We start from the raw sequence: 18,769 nt of genomic DNA on the forward strand, positions 1-18,769 counted from the left end.
TAGATTAAGTTACATCATAAAATGCTCACACAGTGCAGAGGAAATGCTGAGTGAATTTCAAATATCACTTCCAAAATACTTAGCAAGCCATTTGTGAGCAATTGCGAGGATACAGTGAAAGCCCGGGACAGAGAGCAGGGCGGACTCTAAATGGCCTGTCAATGTGGAAATACTTTCTGCACAAACTTAACTATATGGAAAGATAAATGGATCCCAACTTTTTTTTTTTTTACAGATATTCTCTGTAGCTTTGATGTAATGGGACACTAGGGCAAGGCAGTGTTCGTCACGTTGGTGTTAAGATTATCTATGCCATGCCCATCTTTTTCGCTGCAGCCCCTACCATTACTGCCTCTGGTCCCCCCCCCCCCCCCATCACTGCCACTGAGAAGACAGCTAGGCCTCCCACACATGCGGATCTTGGCAAGTCCGCCAGGGATGTCTTCACCAAGGGCTATGGATTTGGCTTAATAAAACTTGATTTGGAAATAAAGTCTGAGAATGAACTGGAATTTATCAACTCAGGCTCAGCCAACACAGAACCCACCAAAGTGAGCCTGGAGGCCGAGTATAGTGAACCGTGTACGGCCTGATGTGTACAGACAGCACCGTGGGCTCTGAGGTCACCGGAGGACCAGAGGGCATAAGAGCCAAAGCTGACCTTTGAGTCATTCTTCTGGCCTAACCCTGGGGGGAAATACTAAAATCAAGACATGGTACAAGAGGTAACATACCAACCTGGGCTGTATGTGAACTTTGACATCTCTGGATCCACTGGTGCTGGGAACTAAGGGTTGGCTGGCTACCAGATGAAGTTCGAAATCTCGAAATCCCGAGTGGCCCAGAAGAGCTTTACAGTTGGCTATAAGATGGGTGAGTTCCAGCTTCATATGAATGTAAAGAGCAGGATAGGGTCTGGTGGCTCTGTCAACCAAAGGGCGAACAAGAAAGTGGAGACTTCTGTCCATCTCACCCAGACAACAGGAAACGGTAACACTCGCTTCAGAACAGCAACCGAGTATCAGGTCCACCCCATGCATGCTTTTTAGCCAATACGAGCTGCTTCAGCCTGATCCGATCAGGGTACACTAAAACCCTACAGCAAGGCATCACACTGACACTGTCAGCTCTGCAGGATGGCAAGAACATCAACGTGGTGACCACAAACTTGGTGTGGCCTGGAATTCCAAGCATAAATGAACATTGTACAACTGTTAGTTTTAAACCATTTTGCAACATCGGTGCTTTCAAAATTTAGTGACTTTTAATGTTGTGTTGGGGATGTGAGAATTGACAAAGATCATGGCAGAGCTCCAGGCCAAGGATGCTTCAACTTGAAGGAGTTGCCATGTTAGAGGTAAAGAAGAAACCCCATTCCAATGTAGATGTGGGTTGGGAAAGAGCCTCTCCAGTGACGTCAGGCTATAAGGGGAAGCTGGGAATGTGTGGGTCCTTTTTAAATCTGTGTGGCATCCACAGATGAAACCATGGATTCCTGATCATGGAGCCTTGGTGTCCTGACCCTAACTGCTGGGGAGCATGCGCACACCTAAGTGAGAGGGATCTCCACGCCCTGTTCTATCCAAGTCATTCAGTTACCTGTTTTACACCAGGGTGTGCTCAGCTATTTCTTTTGTGCCATTTTAGGGTAGAGAGGGTGGGCAGGATGGAGCCGGTCATTCGAGACTTAATTCTTTCTTGTGTTGTAGTGTGGCTTTCTTTCCTTCTCCTTTCTTTTCTCCTTCCTTCCTTCCTTCCTTCCTTCCTTCCTTCCTTCCTTCCTTCCTTCCTTCCTTCCCCTTTTTTATGCCATTACACCAGAGTATGAAATAGCTTCTGGGACCTCCAGCTCTGAGCTGGGAGAGGTGAATGTGGTCACACCATGGTAACACTGGAGGTCTAAACTGACTCCCGTTACAGCCTCATAACTCTTTTTTTATTATGAATTCCTCTCTTTTGTGTGGAATTAACCTCCCCTTCAAACGCTATAATTTACATCACTTAATAAAACAAAACATTGAAACATTTAAAAAAAAATTCCTCACGTGACCTTCATCATCCACCCCGTTCTTAGGATTCTTCCAAACTGCTCTTCATTCTTGATGCCTGTGACGTGACCCCTGGGGAGGGGGTCCCTTCTTTTACCAGGCGAGGTTTCTTTGGGAGACTGGTTCTCCTTTGGAAATGACTGAAATATTTTCAGAAAGAGTCTGATTTCCCCATGGAGCTGCAGTAACCAATATCATCATGTCGTTCCTGGTGCTCGGGAGACACAATCACAGCCTGGCCCTGCAACATGTACCTCACCTGGTCTCTGCAAGCACTTAACTGGGAAATCACATTTGGGACCGAGAGCGCTGGGTTGTAAGCCCTGGGAGATGGAGCACAGGCAGAGAGGGGCACTGGAAGCGTTCCAGACAATCTGTTTGTTTTAACTTTTTATTCCAATGTGAAGAGCATGAACCTCCCGGTGCCACAGCCATGGTGCTTCTGCCAGAATCGCTCACACAGCTGGCTCACTTCCTGGGTTGTGCCCTCCTCCTCTTCCATTGAGCGATTATCTGCCTTCTTCACACCCAGCCACCTCCTTACTTCAGGAAGTTGGCAGGAATCACCAGAGGTGTCAACAGCTCCTCAGATGTGGGGTTTGGGGTCCAGGAAGGGATGGTTTCTGAGCCCCTAATGGTGGAGATTTTGCTCAACATCTGCTTGGCTCTGCAGAGGACAGGGGCTGAGCAGGGAGTGGAGTTGTGATCCTGGCTGGCTTGTCTGTTAGTAGTCTTGGGCTCCCCAGGGCCACTGTGTGTTGCAGAAAGGCAATGGGTTAGCGCTAGAACTATATTCATCCCTAGCTATGTCACTGTGTGTGCGTTGAACAAATTTCTTAGACCTTTCCAAGACCCCATTCCTGCTGTCTAGAAAGTGGACTTCATAAATTCAGACGGCTCCATGATGATCCTGAGGAGCAAACTCCCCGATTTCACGGCTGCTCTTTCTGTTGCTCAAGCACAAAGTCAGAAACAGAACATTCTCGGACACTCTGAACATGGCTTCCTTGACATAAAGCATGTGTCTGTCTACCTAAGAGCTGTAAGTGAAACAGGAAGATAGCTGGTCAGTGTCCGAGACAGTCTTATTCCCACAGCTCACAAGTGTGGTGGTAACACAGACAGACGCCATATTTAGTCATTTTTACCTCTGGCTCCCTTCTCCTCCATTGCTACCTCTGCCATCTACCTCCACTGGTAAAGGCTGAAGAATTCTGCCCATTACCTCACATGCTTCTCCGTTCTGCCCACCCCTGGCTACTGTGTCCTGTAACAGCGGTTAATGTTGTCAGAGTATGGCCTGCTGGGAGTGTCTGGTGCTGAGGGCCCCGGGTGCAGTGCCTGCCACATTGCAGATGGCTCTCGCCATTGCTGATCTCCACTGCCACATTTATCAGGAGGGCCCTGTCCTTATTGACACTGAACTTACAAGTCTAGCCCTCGCCTAGGTTTTAAGGCTCCCCTGCACACAAGATTTTGTTGTTTGATAATTATAGGAGAAATACCACCTTAAGAGTGCTCCATGAACTCAGTACTACTGAGATAATGTCCAGGATGGGAGCTGGCATCTCAAATTCAGCTCCATTCTAACACAGCATCAACTTAGTGTAAATTCAGGCACTGGTTCAGTCTCGAAATGTCACCAGAGGGATAAAGAAGGAAGCAGCAAACTCCTTATCTACAGTGACTTATCACCAGTGGGGATCTTTGTTCTTTAAGTTTGGAGCTCAGTGGTAATTGTGTAACTATAGAGCTACTTGTGATTCAGTTTAGGTGACATCGTGGGCATGCGGGGCGGGGGGGGGGGGTGACAGAATCTTCAGACAATAGGGTGCACCTCAAGTTGTAGGCTTGGTGTAACGGCAATTCCTACCATGGGGTGTCCATGAACAGCAGCTAGTAACACAACTAGTAACAACTGGTAAGAGCCTTTGGTCATCTTTATAGAATAATTTCTGCAGGATTGCACTGTAACCATGGACACAGAAGCAGGGCTGGTCATCTCTGTCATGTTTACTGATATGGGAGACACGGACGAGACAAGAACACGGGCCGTGATGCCAAGTCCAAGCTACTGAGCGTGGGGACAGGTGATGCTATAGCAGATTTCCCCAGGCACCAGCTAGAAACCCTGTCTTCCCTGGCTGACTGCCCGTGAGGAGCTGTGGAGAGACACACTGTGTGCCGTGGTAATTCTGTTTAAGTGTGAGTATTAATATTTAACATATCTGCAGGTAAATCACTCATTACTCATTCCAACAAAGATCTGAATCATGTAATTGGTCTTTTGGTTGTTACACATTTTCCATTTTCTTTTTGCACTTTTTGTTTTCTAAAGATTTGTTATTTATTTATTTATTTATTTATTTATTTATTTATTTATTATGTATACAGTGTTCTGCCTGCATGTATGCCACTAGACCAGAAGAGGGCACCATATCTCATTATATGATGGTTGTGAGCCACCATGTGGTTGCTGGGAATTGAACTCAGAACCTCTGGAAGAGCAGGCAGTGCTCTTAACCTCTGAGCCATCTCTCCAGCCCTCTTTTTGCAATTTAAAATAGCCATACTTTTGTTTGTTTTAAAAGACTTTGATGCATGCATGCACTGTATGTTGACTACATTCACCCAGCCCCTCCTGCTCCTAACTCCTTCTACATCCACCCTGCACTCCCTCAGCCTCCCAACTTCTTGTCATTCTTTTAATTTTTTAGAATAACCATCAACAGGCCCATTTTTTATTATCTTTGAGTGTGTGCAGTGTGGGTAAGAGCACGATGTGTGTACACACTCACATGTATGCATGTGTGTGCCACCAGACATGTGTGATGGTCAGAGGACACCTGGGTATCACTCCATCACCTTCTGCCATGTTTGACAGAGTCTCTTGTTTCCCTCGAATGCCAGGCTGACTCCCTCAAGCTTTGGAGGATTCTCCTATCTCAGCCCCATCTCACCATGGGGGCAGGAAGGCAGCTTTACCCACCCATCCATCTCCTCGGCCTTGTTCATTTTCACGAGCAACCATTTTAGGAATGAATGACAAGATGCTTTTTCTACTGGGAATATATACGAAGGATTAAAACTGATTTTCATAACTTGACACACTAGCGTACCGCCAACTTCACTCTGCTCCGACTTTCCTTTGTCCCCTAGTGAAGCTTATTTGTTCAGTGTCCCCTCTCACTGTACATGAGCGAAGAGAGGACAGTTTCATGTGCTTCCCTAGTTTATGAGTGCTGTGCTCAATTCTGGCCGTGAGACCAAGCTCACTCCTTCTAATGCGAAGCTGAGAGTGAATAGATACAGGCAGATTTTATATAGAGAGAGACCTTACTCCTGAGACTACAGCTCAGATATAACCCTCATCATCTCCCTCCGTGTGTGCGTGTGTGCGCGCACGCGTACGTGTGTGTGTGCGTGTGTGTGTGCGCGTGTGTAAGCTGTGTTATTTAGAAAGATTACATCTCTGTTAGCACATGGCATGAGAAACAATAATTTGAAAGAGCTGCATAAAGGCGCATTGATTCCAAAGGCATATTACAGAACACATCTTGCCCTTGATTTCAAAAGTTAGCACTTTGTAAACGCTGAGCTCTTGCCTCGGGCATCGTGCTTCAAGTTCCCTCTTTCTTTAGGTCCGTGAATTGCTGTTCCCCTGCGCATCTCAAGCTCTGTGTGCCTTTGGATGCATGCAGCCAGCTTGTGCGAGTGACTATTCTCCAAAGACTGAGGAACGCCTCTCCGCACAAGTCCATTGCTGGCACCCGCCCCCCCCCCCCGACCGAGCAGATCCCTCGTGGGGCTTGTCCTCTTTCTCATTTCTAATCAGGGCCTGACTGGCTCCCTACTCTCCACCATGTACAATATGGCCCACAATCCCCCACCCATTTTTTTTTTTTTTAACAGAACTTTGAGAAAAGCTGTATTTTCTTCTCCTAAAGACAAGGTGATGGGGGGGGGGGTGGTTCTGGCAAAAAGAGGATCTCCTATGATTTATTTGTGGCTAAGTACCACCCACATCCAGCATTACCAGTTTGCGGCAGGTTGACCTCTGCCCTGCAAATGTAAATACCAAGTGGTTTTACTTTCCTTCTAGAGTTTTGATAACAGAAGCCCCTATGGAATAGCAGTGAGTAAAGCAACTACTTGTGGTCTACAAAGACCAAGAGTAATTATGCAAAAATCCTATCTGTGGCTGGCTGGATGACTGAGCCATTAAGAACAACTACTGCCCTCACCAATGACCTGAGTTCAGTTCCCAGCACCCAAGTCAGGTGGATCACGACTGCCTGTGATTCCAGCTCCAGGGGATCCGATTCCCCCTTAAGGTCTCTGGATCTCACCCATGTTCACATGAATGTACGCACACAATAGACACAGAATTAGAAATAAAACCTTTAAAGCAAAACTTTACCCCTACAATAGGAAACAAAGACAGCAAGTTCTGTCTCTCACTTGTCACTCGTCAGAAAGAATTAGAATTCTCTGGAGCCAATTGGAGAGGTACGTGAGGGCAACCTCTCCAGGTGCTGAGGGATTGAACCCGTCAGACCCAGCGGGTGTATCAGCATTGACGTTTGTGAAAATGTGCATGAAGAAATATGCATCGATTGTAAATGGCATGCCATGAAAGAAAGCCTCAAAAATAACGCATGATTTTCCATCTTCTAGCTTAGATGGAAAAACATGTGTTTTGTTCACATTGTTGTCTGGGGGAAATGCGGGCTCCCAGCCGATTGCATTCACATGCAGGCCCCTTTTCTAGATTGCTTTCAAATGGAAGCGTAACATATGTTGCTCTGTGCGAGAAATAAATAGAGTGAATTTTTACAATGTTAATTCCTAATATATAGGATTATGGGAAAAAGTCATGTTGCTTCAAACCATCCACAGTTTGCCCTCTAGGTAGATTTGTGGGGGCTGGGTGGGGGCTGGGTGGGGGCGAGTGATGACTTTAACCCTTGCATATTTTGTGCTACCCTGTGGGGCCTGCATATGTTTCTGAATAACTTTCCTCTGTCAGAGAAGAGAGAGTCGACCTCAATAACCACATTAGGAAGAATAATAGGCCAAAGGCACATGTGTTGACAGATGTTTCTACCCCGTGGAAAGAAGATACAGGAAATTAGATGATGCATTTTAGGGTCTGAAGCCTTTCTAAAGTATTATATTTTCCTGAGGTCACCGCACATGCGCTGGCTGCCTTTGGCAGCACTGCAACGTCCTTGGAGTACGTGAACGAGCTTTTGAATTGCTCCCAGGATGGACTGCTGCTGACCAATTTGTCTCCACTGGCACTTGAATGCAAAATTAGAAGCAAGGTCTTCGGAACAGCACCACACGGCCCATGCGAGAGCCCTGTGTGATTTATCCTCACTCATTTTCTCCGCTTTCCATGCTAAAATATTTTTACATGGTCGATAAATTATGAAGGCTGACATTAGTAAGATGAACTGCGGAAGAAAGAACATAGGAGACTGAATATTCATAAGAACGTGGAATTGATATTTTACTTTGACTCTGGCTAGCTCTGGCCTCATAGGGTCTGTCGAACGAGGGCAGCCACCTTAATTTGGATAAATTTAGTAATGCACCCGGAGAATTGATGAGTCCTAGGTCATTAATAATCAAGAAGGTGATTAGTACTTGGGTAGTTTCAGGGAAAGGAGGTGACATCCAATGGTGAGATGAGCCTTTAGTATTGAAAAACTGACCTTGAGGTTGGGCCGCGTGACCATGGGTTCCCATCATCCTGTGGTGTCTACCATCCACAGGGTCCAGTGAACTCTAAACAGAAGTTGCACCAAAGGAGAGGGTGGAGATGCCCCAGTGCTGGAGATGTTCTCTCTACTTAAAAAATAATGAGAAAAGAAAAAAGAAAAAGAAATGGAACTTGGAACAGGCATAGGTGCTTAGAGTTGAAGGTGTTGGAGAGGACTATGTGGCTTCGGGCTACAAAATAGAACTCTGCACTTTTTTTTTTTTTTTTTTTTGACACCAAACACCACAAAGATAACCCAGGAGGCAGCATTTGGGTTAACGAAGAACAGTCATCAGAAACTTGGGTTTTGTGCTGTGCTTTCTACTCCGTTGCTCTCGCCTCACTGAGATCTCAAGCTTGCGTTGTGGGACAGGCATGTTTTTAGGTCCTTTCTGGATTTTTGTCATGAACTTTGTCCTGAGAACTCTGAAGAAATCAAACTTCCATCAGGCAAGTCCTTAAAAACCAGAGGAGAAAATCTTCACCAAGATTACATGTTGATTCCACCCCATCACAGTCTGGAAACTCCATGTTTTCCAGCCTGCTAACAGGACACTCTCTACTATAATCTAAACACTGGCATTCCTCTGTGTAGAAATGTCATCTTCCTAAACTAATGATCTCTGACGTGATGCGTGCTGGGATTGCATGTGATGCTGTGAGCGCCTGGATGCAGGAAATTTGTGGATGCTCGCTGGACAGGCTCTATAGATCCAGGGAGGGGACCATGTCAGCTTTCAGCGGAGGCAAGGAAAAGGAGGGAGCCATTACCTGTCTCTCCTCTGAGCTCCATATTCTTGTTTGTGCTTACCTGGGACTGTGGCCCACCTGTGTAGAACTCTCCAGGTTTCATTCTCTGCCTGAATGTTCTAGACATGTCGCTCCTGCCTGGAGAAAGAACACTCTGTCTTTGGTTTTCTTTCCCATTCCTCCATAAGCCTGCATCCCCTTAGGATCAGCAGACAGGAAGCAAGTGCTGGAGAATTTGATCCGAAGTCCCTATGTTCTGGTTCGACACTCACCATCCTTGGGAGGGTAAAGGATCTCTGACAGAGGGGGATTTTTCCTCTTCTGTTTATGGATTTTGCCGAGACTTGAATGATCAGGATTCCTGTTTAGAAGGCACTGCCTGGTTTCTCTGTCATTGCTAGAGAGAGTGTTGACTCCTGCCTTTTCACACATCTTTTCTAGATTTCTTTTTCTTCTCTAAACATGTTCAGGGTCTTTACTTATTCTTCATGTGAAATTTCACAGGAATATAAATGATTTGTGAAAATGTGTTATTCTGGACTATAAGCAACTTCCTTCTGAGGAAGCACTTGCCTTAAGTGTTGGCGTACTTAACGTTTTTGACCCTTTCTCTGTGCCCCCTCTCAACCTTGTTCGCAGCCACTATAAGTCATAGCACATGCACTAGAATTCATGTGTCTCTCTCCCTTTTCTTCTTTGCTCTTTTAGATATATTTTTGCATTTATATTTATTTTGAAGTTTTTTCCAGCCACATTTGAATACTTTTTGCAAGAGACTTTTCTATTTTTTAGATCCTTTTTTGACATGTTTATAAGATTGTGTTTACGAACTATTACGAGAGTGCTTACTAGTGTCAGTTGTGTCTTTTTAAAATTTTTTTATTTTACTTTGATTGACTATTTACGGATTTTGCCATCATGGATTCCGACCCCACTTCTCGCCCTGTCCCCTGGTGGCCTCCTTCTGCTCTTGCAACCCCCCAACCCTCTCAAGAAAACAAACCAATTTAAAAGAAACACCCAAAACCAAACAAAACAAAGAAACAAAACAAGCACAGAAACAAAAATAAAGCAAAAAAAGGAAGAATCTTACCGTGGAAACTGTAGTGTGGCCCATTGAGACATCAACTGTATCTTTAAGAAATTAGCTTTTCTTCCTTCCAGTATTATTTCTTCCGACATCAGTTTTTCTGTTTGTATATCTTGTTGAATTTGTTTTATGAGGTAAAATTTATTTGAATGTCTGGGGAACTAGGAGAGAAAAGTTGACAGGAGCAGCTGGGCATGGTAACTCATGCATACCTTAGCACTTCCTTGGGAGGCTGAGGTGGGTGGGTTTTAGGGTTAGAGTCTAACCTGGGCTACAAGTTATTAAGAAAACTTTTCTCTCACCAACTTAATGAGATATCCTAAGTAAAACACCCCTTCCTGGGCCTAACCAAACCCTGGACTCATTATAAAAGCAAAATATCGTCACCACTTTAAGCTTTGCTTTGGTGGTTTTCTAGACAACAATTGATGACTAGAACACACTTAAAAAATCTCTTTCATCCTCTGAATTTCCAGGGCAAGGCAAGCTATGTATTTCTATTTCACAAATAAGGAAGCCACAACACAAGATGCAATGGACACAGGCACATAGACCAGCCCAACTCCCTTTTGCAATGATGTAGAAAGTTAGAGCTATAGAGGAGACACCTCAGTACCACCATGCCCACAGGCTGTGCACCAGCCCAGCCTTCTGTCCAGCCTTCTGTCCAGCCTTCTGTCCAACAGCCAGCAGTATCTCATTCACAAGGCAGCAATGACTGGCGCCACTTCCTACTAAGAGTGGGTAGGTTACGGACCCTGTAAAGGGATTGCCCACTACGCACCCACAATGAAATTATTTAAGTTCTCTGACCCTCATTTTCATCTTCTATCAAACAAAGGTGAAAGAACTTGCTTTAAAACATATTTAAGAAACAAAGTCTAGTGATAACAAATTGCCTGGTACAGCTTTCCGTGCTCATCGGATACATTGCGTAGAAAGCCAGTCACAAAGAAACCTTTCATTAGTGTCGGTTTTCCAGAGGCTGAAACTGTAACAAACAAACAAAAAACAATAATGGTGTAGCAAAATAATAGTAGTAAAAAGTAGTAACTGCTCCTTTGCCCTCAGAGCTCACACAGTTGGTCATAGCCTTATCCCACATTTCCAGATGAGAACACGCAGTGATTAAGTAACATGTCAGCTTAGGTGGAGGCTGGGATCTGGCTCTTGGCAGACCAGAAAGGGCAGTCAGCTATCTCTTAAAGTGTAAGAAAGATATCCTGTTACCCTGCAGCTTCTCCTCCTGGACCTAGCTGGGGAAAACCCCTGGTGACTGCCAGCTCTTCTCCGCAGCCAGATAATTTCCCAATCTTTCTGGAAAGAAAAACAGATCCCCCTGCAGTTGCAGGGGACATGAATTCTGCTTAGGAGAATGTTTTCCTGCTGTGTGTTGGATCTTCCTAGGGTTTTTAGTCCTAGGTTTTCAAGCTACTTGGCAAAGCCCTGAACCTGAAACATGCAGGTTTCAACAATGCTTTGCCATGTATTCGAAAACCAAAGCAGAAGGCATCACCTCCAGGACTGTTTTAGGTTCAGAGAGGACCTGAAACATCTCTCTGGATGCTACTGTGAGTTTTAGATCAATGATTCGAGATTTTTTTTTAGTAGGATGCCTTTGCTCTGACATTAGAACACCTTGCCACTAGTCAAGAACCATTTTGTGTAATAAGTATTTCTCTGTCTCACTTGCCTCAGGCAGTAGAGTGTGATTATCTTAATCTTAGGGCCGTGGGGTTGGAGCCCCACGTTGGGCATCATGTGTCATGAGTCTTTCTCTGTCCCGCCAGTCAGCTTCCAAATAATGACATGGAGATTTATTATTAATTATGAAAGCTTGACCTATAGCTTAGGCTTATCCCATGAGCTCTTATAACTTCCTTTAACTCTGTGGTAATGTTTTGTTTGTGCCTTAACAAATAAGGCTTCCCTAAAGATCAGAGAGCAGAGCTACCCACACTAGTTAGCCATATGAGTGAGGCAGTGGTCTCTTTAATCCTTTAATCCCAGCTCTTTGGAGGCAGAGGGTGACAAATCTCTGTGAGTTCAAGGCCACCCTAGACTACCTGAGACTGATCCAGTCTAAAAGAGAAACAGAGCCAAGCAGTGGTGGCTCACAGCTTTAATTCCAGCACTAAGGAGGTAGAAACAGGAGTGATACAGATGGGCAGAGAGGAATATCTGAGGATTCGTAGGGACAGGATCACCCTTTTGGTCCTAGGATTCAGTAGAAGTAAGAACAAGTGGCTGGCTGCTCTGCTTTTCTGATCTTTCAGCATTAACCCCTATATCTGACTCTGGGTTTTTATTATTAAGACCAATGAGAATTTGTGCTACATAACCAATCCATTTATATTAATCTACATCTTGCCTCATGGCTTTTTACCTTTTATTCTATATGTCTGACTCCTTCCATGTCTTGTTGGCCTCTCCCCTGTGCCTCGATTTTCTCTTCTTACTTCCTCTCTCTGTGCCCGGAAGTTCCACCTATATCTTCTGCCTAGCTATTGGCCATTCAGTTTTTTTTTATCATAATAATCAATGCAATACATTTTCACACAATATACAGATATCCCACAACACTCTTTTTCTTTAGTTCATTACAAGATTATAATTTTCTGGTCTGAGTTTTGCATATGGTTACACAGTGATTCTGAATTGGTTTCCTAGTTTCTTGTAGTAGCCCATTGAGGTTGCTCTCTGGGAGCAGTCTGAGGAAGTATCTCAGATGCTAAAGCGCAAAGGCACAGTGTAGAGTCAAGCTCTTGACTTACTCAATGCAGGCTGTCTTGGCTGGCAGTCAGTTCCCTGTGCTGTGCGTCCCTTCCCTCTGCTACCCTCCTTCCCTTCTTGCCCTTCCCTGCAGCTCATGCCACCATGCAGGATGGCCCTGCCAAACCAGGGTGGTCACACCGTATCATGTTCTGAAGGCGGCTGGTAGTGAACACATCCATGAATAAGTCTAGATGTTTCACATGGTGCCTGCGTGTTTCCTGAGGTTGCTAGGGAGCAACGCACATTTAAAATTTTACAAATAAAGAGTGCTCCTACAGTTTTCATAACTCAGACTCACAGAAACCCTGACTGAAACCACTTTGTAATTTAGTCAAGAAAAACAGTTGACAGGAACCGAGTAATCGTGTGTTAGGGTTAAGAGCGGACAGCAGTAGTATCACTTTGTGAGCCCATGTACGTGAAACTGAGCCTCAGAGCGATACAGCACCTGGAGGGGAAATTCAAAATCGTGTTGGGCATGACGGCTTGTGCCTCTAAGCTCAGCACTCTGGATCTGGAGACAGAAGGTTTGTCCTGTGTTTATTAACTGAGACCATATCCCAATGAAACAAAGTAGCAAGTACCTGTGTCAAAACACTGAACAGCATCAAAATAGTTTATCAAAAGGCAGAAAAATGACACCACAGAAAGAATCTGTAGCCCTAAATCTGAAAATCCAATCTACCCTCCCAGTCAGATAGAACAAAGAAATATATTTAAAGTGATTGAAAAGTAGAAATAAGGATATAGGGATTTTTAAGAATGACAAGACACTTAAAAAACAAGTGACTGTTTAAAAGGAATACTTGGAAGCAAATGCTAGAAGTTGAGTGTAAAAAAGGCAAATGTTTGCTGCATCTAGAACTGCCATGCTGTGGGAGGAATGTGCACTGACCTGACCCTGGTGTGTGGTGATTTGGCCGGGAATTACAGAGGGGTGGAGCCTTTGCAGATGCGTGAGTGCCCCATTTATAAGCAGAAGAAGATGCTGGAGTTCCCCTGTCCTTTGCATCCACTGGGTGATACAAGGAAGCCATATGGAAGCCAGGAAGAGAGCGTTCATCCAGAACCCCACCACAAGGCATGCAAGGTGGCTCAGAAGGAAGGTGCTAGCTGTCAAGCCTGAGCGCGCGCGCACACACACACACACACACACACACTAAAAAACAAAAACAGCTCTCCAGCCTGCAGAAGTGTGAGATGAGCATCTGTTATCCAAGTCTTCTGGTCTAAGGTACTATGGTATTCTGTTACAGCAGTTGAAACTGAGGTATCACAATACAATAGTAAACAAATGTACTCCAAGAATTTCCTGGTGAAAATATTAGACAAACAAAGAAAAATGAAAATCAAAATGGAACAGCAACAAGTGCTTTTGCAAAGATGATAAAGAACAGATTAAGTTCAACTCACTAAGGAATTTGTTATGTGCAACAAGAGCTAAGAGCTACCCGGAATGTGGCTGCAGTGTGTTCTATTTCTAATTTCCAGTGCTGCTCTTGTATTTCATGTGCATTCTTGTTTGATGCAATTTACAGGATACCAATAGCCCCTCCCACACAATGCAAAGGCATTTCAACTCTTTACCCTGAATATCTTTTTGTTTGAAACAAAACGTTGTTTTTTTTACTTTTAGTTTTAATTCTAGTTTTTTACTTCTAGTTTTTTTTTTTTTTTTTTTATGCCCTGCATGCTGGGTTCTGCACACTGTCTCAGGTTGTCAGTGTTTGCTTAGAGGTATCTGTTCACTGCATGTTCTATTTCCAGTTTTATCCTTTTAAATGTTTTGTAGTCCATGGCAGGATAATAGCACACATTTGTAGAATAAAGTCACACACATCTGCTGTCTCTCTGTGCTTCAGGCTTGCAGTGTCCAGACACAGGCTGAAGCTCAGAGCTCTGCTCAGTTTTGTCAAAGGTTGAAGTTAGGTCATCAGCCAAGCTGCATTGCTTTTCAGAGGCTGGAGAAATAATATTATTCTGAGAGCACTCAGCAGAGGGGTCTGTTGCTTCATTTTGTTTGGGGTATAGTGGACTTTGGCACTCATTCTGATTCGGACCTTAGGCTATGTCAGAGGTTCCCAGTGTTAGGTATGAGCATCATACATTATCATGCACACACACACACACACACACACACACACACACACACACACACACACATATTTATCCTGAATAATTAGAGAGCCAGTTATAGGTACAGTGCCCCTTAATTGCTCAATGCCCCAATATATGTTTTATAAAACATATGAAAGGCAATAGTCTTACATAACCACGGTTTAATTATAATGTTAGAAAATAAACATTCGTATAATTCTATTATCTAATCTATGGACCCTGTAAAAGTTTGTTCAAGAAAAGTTTCTTTGCTTTTAAATTTTTGTTTGTTTGTTTATTTATTTATTTATTTATTTTCTCTCTCTCTGTGTGTGTGTGTGTGTTTCTGTGTACATGCAAATGGAAGCCAGATGTAACCCTGAGATACTGTTCCTCAGGAGCCTTACATCCTAATTTTTGGAACTCAGAGCTCACTAATTCCTCTCGGCTGGCTGGTCAATAAATGGCAGGGATCCTCCTGTCTCTGCCTCCCCAGCAGTGTAGCTGCAGGTGCATGGCACCCTGCCCAGTGTTTTACATGTGTCTTGGCTATGGAGTTTGGGCCCTCATGTGTGCACACAGGCTGTTTCCCCTGTACCTGGAGAATGATTTTAGATAAAAGAGAATGAGAGAAGCCGTAATGAGAATGAACGAAGTCATGATGTGTGGCCTTGAATTGGATCATAGAGAGAAATATTTATTAGATATTTGATCAAAGTTTTACAAGGTTGGTAGATTAGATAATAAAGTTTTTTCAAATACTATAATTAGTCTGCTTACAAAGGAGAAAATTCTTATTTTATGAAATATACATCCAGAGACTTAGCAGTCATATATTTTATGAATTATACATCCTAGACTTAGCAGTTAGTGGGCACTGAATCTGTAACCAGCTCTCAAATTATTCACACACATACACACACAAACACACACACACACACACATACAATGCTTATAAAACACTGAGAGAATCTTGATGAAATGTGCACATGAGTTCTTTTTAGCATTTTAGCAACTTTTCTTTAAGTATGAAATAACTTTACATAGAACATTTGAAAAAATAGTTTATATGTTCTTCTGCAATATTGCATTATTTAGTCAGCCATTTGTAATAAATCCTGTGTCCTACTTGACTTAGAATTTGGGGTTCTGAATCAGCTTTTAGTGGAACTTCAACCATAAGACTCTTATGAGACAGGAATGTAGAGTGTGTGTGTGGGGGGGGGGCTTCATGAACTACATGATAGATACATGGGTAGCTGATGAGATGGACCAGAATTGAATTTCATTGTCACCCTAAAGAAAGTGTCTGGATAAGCAGCATGACCCTATAAGATAAACTGATCTGTGTACTTGAAAACTCTCAGGAGAGTCGGAACAGCCCGCAAGCCACACTTGGCACGGAGGAGGCTGTAAGCTGAGAGATGCTGTGGGGGTATCACTGGACCACTCTCTCACTCAGCAAAAATAAGTGCTGCCATACGGCTGCACTCAGAGGGCTTTCTCAGGGGTGACATCCCAGCCATTCGGACATGGCCCCTTGTCTCTCCCCACCTCCATTCCTGAGGGACTCAGAACTCTGAGAACAAAAAGAGAAGGTTTAACATTATAAGAGAGAGAGAAAATGAGACAAGTGTGCTCTCCTGCCCTAGATTTCCAGGTGAAGCAGCAGGAGTAGCCACCAAGAGGTTTCCAGGCTTGTGTTGAGATCACAGCTGTGCAGAACTGATTGGAAAGCCCTCAGGCCTTCCATGTTTTCCTTCTAGCAGTGAAGAAGAGTGTGATGTGAGGAACAGTCATTTTTATAAACATTTTTGTTAGCTGGTGATTTTGTTTTTATTGCCTGCTACTTGCAGAGTTTGGTCCACTAGAGGTTCAGAGTGGGCTATTTCATTTAAAATGTCTGGCTGAAATCAAAATTCAGGTCCTATTTTCAGGACGCAACCATGGCTTTCTTTTAAAAAGAGAATCCGTGATATTCCTTTGTATGATTAGAAAGCTTAGTTTCATTTCTGGATAATCATTTTTACCCACAGGACAAACTGTGCAAAGTGCTGGGTCCACAGAATGTTCTTTCTGGCAAGACGACTCAGGCCTTGGTTAACTGGAGTCTGGAGTTCCCCTGTACACGAGGCCAAGTCTTGGAGGGTCGAGGATATCCCTGGGGAGCCTAGGCTCATGGAGAGCACGGATGGCTTCCAGAGTGAAGACGGAGATCCCCTGGAGGACTCCAGGCCTTCAGGTTTTGGCAGAGAACATTGTTTGACTAGTGGGATGGAAGCAGGCCACATCCCAGGCCTCTCCTTCTCACACACCTCCCAGAGTCTCCAACACTGACAACAGCCAGCACCGCCTGCCCAAGGATGCTCAGGTCTCCTGCTGGAGCAGGCGCTTTTCAAACAGATTTGGAGTCTGTGTTTTGTCTGAAGCCTCCAGGAAGACTTAGAGGGAGGCCAGAGCACCGGCTTGGGATATGACATCCTAGCCCATCTGGTGAAAGGATCCAGGCCCAGGACTGCTGGACCTTTGAAAGCTGGAGGGGGGTGGGAGGGATGGAGCCAGGTGCAGCTGGGAATGGGGTGAGGAAGGCAGGGCATTTCCTGAGGATCCTTGCTCTCAGGTCGATCAGTGTGAGGCAAACCTGTTAAAGCAGGGCAAAGGCTGCACACTGCAGAGGGAACAGATTCCCAAGTGGACGTTGGAAACAGGAGTGAAGGATAATTTGTTCTTCCAAATATTGTGATTTGGTGTTAATGTAATTGAGTATCATCCACACAATGACAAAGGAGCTGAGTCAAAGTCACAGGGGTTTCTCCCTCTTCCTCTCCTCCTCCTTCTGTAGGTGTGTGTGGCAGTATACATATGCACAATCATGTTTGCATGTAGGTGTATGTGCATGCGGAGGTCTGAGGTTAACACAGAGACTTCCCAGATGGCTCTCTGTTTTATATGTTGAGGTGGAGCCTCTTGCTTGAGCCCAGCGCTCACCAATTCAGGTAGTTTAGCTAGACAGCTAGGTCCAGGGATCCCCCATCTCTATCACCTGAGCACCATGATTCTGTGAGGGCTGACATGACCACCTGGCGTTTGCTGGGTTCTGGGAATCCAAACTCTGAAAGGAAGTTTCTTTCAAGAAGAACTGAAAGAGACACCATCACAGCACCCTCCCCTCACTTCTCCACCCCACACCTACCCCCTTCCTCCTTCCTGTCCTACAACATCCTGGTCTTCCAGGAACACTCTTCCTGCTATTTCTATTGTTACCGAAGAAGGCAAAGGTGCTTCCATTAGCTTTGCAATGGGGCAGGGGCAGCCAGTGCGGTGCTTGTCCCACCCCTGCCCCTGCAGACAGGCACTCTCACCAGCCATAAAGGGATGTGCAGCTAAAAGTCTGTTAATATAACTTCATAGGATGATGCTGAGCAAAGCTAGGTGGATTTAAAAAAAAATAATTCTTATTTTACGTTGTTACAGGCTCTGAGAACTATTTGAAATTGCATCAACATTCCTGAACTACATTGCATGCAAAACAATGGAAACATATACTTTTACCCAGTACTTGGGATTTCAAGTGGTTTTCTTAAAAACAAGCAACAAATAAGCAAGCAAGCAAACAAAAAACACTCCAAAACCAACCAACCAAAAACAAATTTAAAAAAACCCTTGAATATCATGAGTGATTTCTATGTGCTTGTCAGGATATTTTCTCCTTCTCCTCCTCTTCCTCCTCCTCCTCCTCCTCCTCCTCCTCCTCCTCCTCCTCCTCCTCCTCCTCCTCCTCCTCCTCCTCCTCCTCCTCCTCCTCCTCCCCCTCCTCTTCCTCTTCCTCCTTCTCTATCCCCTGGAAACAGCACGGTTGGTTTCTTTTTCTCAATCCCTTTTGTAGCAATCTAGAATCAAGTGGCTGACTTATATAGCTCCTTAAGTGTGGAAAAGGTGACGTGTGCCACCAGATCTGAGGTAGAGCGTGACCTGTGCAAGCCACCAGGTCCTTTTCCATCCTCTATGTGGATGAATGCCATGGAGGACATGATCTGAAGGATATTTGACTCCATAAAAAAAAGTGCTTGGAACAAAACTGACCACATGAAGCAGGGCACCCTTGCCAGCTCACCGTGGACGATGTGATTGCTATGTCATTTTTATAAATCATATAGTCTATATCTACAATTGTGAGAGCATGTGTGGGAGTGTGGGGATAGAGCACAGAAGGATTAGAAAGTAGACACAAAATAGTCAATA

General features: G+C 44.4%; 1 pseudogene; it reads left to right on the forward strand.

Annotated features, from left to right (window-relative positions):
• The first annotated feature begins 314 nt into the window (after positions 1-314).
• On the forward strand, positions 315-1,258 carry LOC119800704 (annotated as a pseudogene).
• Positions 1,259-18,769: the final 17,511 nt, after the last annotated feature.

This window comes from Arvicola amphibius, chromosome 14 (genome assembly GCF_903992535.2).
Source record: "Arvicola amphibius chromosome 14, mArvAmp1.2, whole genome shotgun sequence".
Classification (NCBI taxonomy): domain Eukaryota; kingdom Metazoa; phylum Chordata; class Mammalia; order Rodentia; family Cricetidae; genus Arvicola; species Arvicola amphibius.